The sequence below is a fragment of the Aquila chrysaetos genome, chromosome 6 (assembly GCF_900496995.4).
Source record: "Aquila chrysaetos chrysaetos chromosome 6, bAquChr1.4, whole genome shotgun sequence".
Lineage (NCBI taxonomy): Eukaryota > Metazoa > Chordata > Aves > Accipitriformes > Accipitridae > Aquila > Aquila chrysaetos.
Window position 1 is genome coordinate 25,754,466 of NC_044009.1, and position 5,203 is coordinate 25,759,668.

Here is a 5,203-nt window from a genome sequence, read left to right on the forward strand (position 1 = left end):
GGCCTCAGCTACCTTATCACCACTACCATTGCTTATCTGTATGTCAATTATAATTAAGATTTTGCTCCAAGTTACACTGGTTTTAATGTGGAAACCTGCAAGATTTGTCCTTGTGACTTTTTACTAGCCTAGCATTGATCTATTTAAACTACTTTTCCCATTAAAGAGATGATCAAGTGCTTGCACCAGAGATGCTGGTGCAGATACAGAACTATGACTGATGCTTTTTGCCTCCTGGAAGCAAGGCTTTTCTTTACAGGAGCATTAACATCAGAGCAATCGCACGTACTTCATTTGTCTTGGGTTCAGGCTCCACTGTAAAAGAAATACAAATGACCTGAAAAGTAGGGGAAAAAATTCTTTCCATTCCAGCCCTCCCCCAAATCTTTTTGTGGGAAACACAACTGTGTTTTGAATGCTAGAATTCACACAGATTTAAAAATACTTATCTTCAAGGAATGTTGCCATGGAAACCCTTATCTTCTCTCCTTCCCCACCCTCCATATGTGAGGAACATTTTCTTCGTCTTTTTTTTTCCTGCATGTGGTAGTTCCTCTTCCCCGTCTGCTACCGCCAAAAACCTGGCATTGAATCCTAAGAGATGTCAAACAGGCCTTTTGTTTAGTTGCGAACTGATTGCTAAAAAACAGTCCTGAGCTCAACTAGAGAGAGATGCCAAGATGGGTATATACTCTCAGGCTCCAAAGAAAGATGCCTGGAATATTTTCCAGCAATTCCTGCCTCAGAGAAGTGGAAAGAAGCAGCAAGAGCTGCCACAGTAATTACAACAGTTCCACTTTCTGGTAGCATAACCCACAAGTGATGAAGACTGCTCTTCTCATTAGAAGCCTTTTTTCCCCTTCCTTGTCACTCTTGATAAAAGGGGTAGGGAAGTGAGTGAAGTCCTGTATGCTCAAAGTACTTTCATGAAGGTACTGCTCTACCCCACTCCTTTTGCCCCAAAGCTACAAGAGGATCCGAGCACAAAAAGAAAGTCAATAAACTGTAGACTTCACTCTGCTGATCAGGATATATCTATATCCAAGGGTCAACGTCAGGGAGCCCCTTCTGTAGCATTAACAGAAACCTTGGGAAGGTCATACATGGCCCTGTTGAGGGGTGAGACTCTACAGGTGTCTTCTGCTATCAGTGAGAAATGTGTGCACAGTACCCAAGACAGAAAGAGTGAGAAGGCAATGCTACTTACCTGTGAGTTAAGCAGTACCAAAACGTCCACAAACTATGCAGGCAAGACAGATAAATTGTTTTCCCAGTTTGGATAAGCCAGCAGCCCCAGGTTCACATAACTGCACAGCTAACAGGGGAGCTGGCATGAGAGCTGCCCAAGGTATTTTAAATCAGCAAACATCCACTCTGCCCAACAACCAACATTTACTTTTGCAGCAAGTAGGACAGAAGTTGCCAAGACCATCCTTTCCATTTAATGATGGAAAATAGAACATACAGCCCTCAACTCTGTGCTGCATGCCACAGCCATTACCAGCAAGTCCTTAAACTGCTGGGAACAGAAGGATGTTACTAATTTGCAATAATGGCTCTATATGCAGCCCAGGTTAATTAAAATCTAGAGGTAACACTATTCATGGATATTTTGGAGGTAGTGGGAGGCTAGCTCAATAAGCTATCTGCTCTGCTCAAAGTTATGTTAACAACCGTCTCACCAGTTGCTACCAGTACAAGGGGCAAAAGCATAAGGCTTTGTCAGCCAGAAACAGCCATAACAATCAATTAGAGATGGCCTGACTGCTACCAGCACCTGTGCTGGCTGCCTGCTTCTGAGAGCAGCAGGTTGCATAGGCACAGAGATATATTTAGCCTTTTACCTTCCATGAGTTTGCAGCCCTCTGTAGAAGCTTGTTCTACAGTAAGAGTCCAAGGAATGAAATGACAGCTTTTCTGTATGCTTTTCAAAACCATCCTGTGAAATTTGTGAAGCAGCTTTCTGGTGTAGAGCAGGAATATGAAGCACAAAAAGCAATATTTCCCTATATTATAGAAGCAACCTCCCCCTCTCGGCTTTGTTCCTCGAGTAAGGCATTTTTTTCCACAGGTTGCAATGCTTCCCCGCATCCCCATGTTACAGCCAGAAGGGATCTCTGGGCCTTAGATGTGCCCTTAGTGTGTGGGTCTGAGCAGCAGGACTGACAAAACCCTACTGTCTATTGACCGGACTCCTGAGATTGGCAATCTGCTACAGTGCAGGCGCTGACTCAGGCTTTTCCCTAGGCTGGCATCTAACAATGCTTTGGCTTTGGCTGCAACCTTGTGACATGTCTAGCATAGACTCCCTATGCCCAGTCATCTTTTTTTTTCCACAAAATTTGTAGGAACATAACAGTGTTGAGATTCCAAACCACGATCCCTGTCAAATGCAGCTGATTTGGCCCAAGGGCTCAGAAGTTATTTCTTGTGAGAAGGGAGAAAGGGCCAAACGTAAGTGGGGAGGGAGCATGCTCTACAAACACAAGTCTTCTTTAGGAGACCAGGCCAAACAAGAACGAGCTGACCGTGCATGCCGGACAAGGGGTGAGGGGAGAAGTGGGACAAGACTGGTACTTCAAGCTTCCTATCAGAATAGACTAAAACTTCACAAGAAAGCTCTGGTCCATGAACGTTCCCATACAAAAAAGGGGGTTTGCTGCGCAAGAAAAGGATCTACAGCTGGGCTGATCAGTGTCGCACTAAATCCTCATAGTTAGGCTTTTGAAATGACCCACACAGATAGAGGGAGGAATGGAAACTTACAGACTTCAGCAAACAATGTGGCTGTGACCTCAGTGTCACTCCAAGCAGTGCATAACAAATGCTTGAGAGCGCCTTAGCCCCCTCCTTTCCCTCCATGCTCAACACGTTTCCTCAACTGATGAGTCAGGGTGTTTTTCTGACAGCAGTTTTGAGTAAACACAAACTAATAATTGGCTTTCTCCAGCAGTTTGGGCCACATTCTCTCACAGCAGTCACGGACTCCTATAGCATGCTTGGTTACTGGCCCAGACTGAGAACACAGTCTCACAGAATGTAATATTTGTGCAGGCTGACAGAAAATTCATAACAAATTACATGGAATTACTCCCATTTTTGATTCCTTTAACTGGGGAAGGGCTGCTGCAAAGCGGTTGGCCTGTACAGCTCCAGCAAGGGCAGAAAAATGCTGTAACAGAAGGGTGGACAATTACACTTAGGAAGCTTTTCTGGTGTCTGAAAGCTTCAATCCTACAACACGGCTACAAGGAAGCAGATCTTCACCACTCAATTATATGACAGTCAGCTATTCCTTGTCTGGTTTCTAGCAGGGACAGTGCTATCCTACCATTTTTTTCCCAAGAAGGCAATAACTTAGCCTCCATTTTGCCTCCTCTGCACACCAGGGATGCTTTAAAGTAAAATCCTTTACCACACTGATTTCTCCAGAAGGTTTAGGAAACATCTGCAGCCTTCAAGAAAAACAGGCCTTTTTGCATAAGCAGTGAAGCAAAGCCTAACATGAATTGCCATCTGGGGACATGACCAACCTTCAGTTAAATGGAGGTCAGATTAGCAAGAGCTTTCTTGCAGTTCATTATAAAAATCAATGCAAGAGAGGCAGCAAGCTGAACTGCACAACTCTCCTTTTTCTGCCCAGCAGACAAAAAACAGTAGAACGGCATCTCTGTCTCCCCTCTCCCCCAACACGAACTGCACTGGGGGGGGGGGATCTGAATCTCTACATCTCCACCAAAAGCAGAGCTGACACATTAAACCCAAGAGCAGAATTTCCTTTGTCTGGTGCCCACAGAGGCTGGCATCAGATGTTAACCCCGTAAGAGCTGACAGGACTGCATTCAGGCTGGCATTCGGCAGCAATACAAGAGCCAAAACATTTTTATGAGAGCAGCAGATTTCCTGACCTGGAAGGTGGCAGTGAAAGGAACAACGTCTGTAGAAATGGGGATTGCAGCTACCCTGTATGCGTGCCCTGTCTGCAAAGGCAGTAGAAAGTAGCTCTAATGAGAGCCACACACTCCTGGCCTGCTCTGTGGTGCGTTGGTAACTGTGTGCAAAAGCAGCTCAGGCATACACAGCTGCAGGCTGAGCAACACCTCACCTACCACCACACAGCTTTTGGGTGGGAAGGGGCCTAGGAACTGGAGCTAACAGAGAAGTCAGGTTTATGGGGAAAAGACATGAAGATCAGGTAAAGGGTGATCCTATAGAAGAGGGGGAAAAAAAAAGGGGGAAACACAACCTGAAAAGGAAGCCAGATGGCAATTACTTCAATGAGACGACAGGGTAAGAGGTTCCTGTCTTGCAAGCCGTTCGGTGGGGCTATGAAAAATCTTTCAGGAGCTGGCCTATGATGGCCAAAAGAGAACAAAAGAGGCAGGGAAAAGCATGTGAACATGTGGCGTGCGATGCTGCTTTGACTGGCACCCATTTTGGAGGAGGAAAAGGATTCTTTGAAAGGCTTTTAAATTATTAAGTACAAAATTAATCCAGAGCCCTATAAAATCAGCACTCTCCAGTATTTGCATGACCAGTCTCATGCTGACCCCGTGCTGAATGAATTGCAAGCATTTGTCAATTTCTGATGCTGATTAGATTAGACACTGCCCTCAGAACTGTCAGGGTAGAGAATCCCTTTCTCAGGGATTCATTCTGTGGTTTTACTTAATTTCATATTATTACTGATGCTTCTGTTTTTTCAGGGGCCAAACCAATTTTATTCCTCTTGGTTTACTAGCATTTCTCAGTCATCCTTTCTCTTGCAACCCCACAGCATGGCAAGATTGCACAGCAAGAGAACTGGTGGTGCAATTCCCGTCCCACTTAATTTCTCTCTTTCTCTCTTTCTCACACACACTCACACATACTTCTCACAAGATATATCTGCTGTTCTTGACAGTTATAGCTATAGCTCAAGGGAAGGAAAGACACTTTGAATAAGAAGACCTATATATAGAGAAAGGCTTTGTCCTTGTGTCTCCAAGGTCTTATCTAGCTAGGACCCATGAAGAAGCATTCCACCGGATAAGAGAGGCACTCTTATCCAGCTCTGGCTGCTGTTGGAAAGGGGCTAGATTAACCAGAGGTCTGTTCTTTGACTAGCCAACACCCAATAGTTCATACATACACCACTGCAAGGTTTTGTTGCTTCCTTCACAATAGTTTGGCCAGAGATCCAGAAGCAAATGTAAAAAAGGCA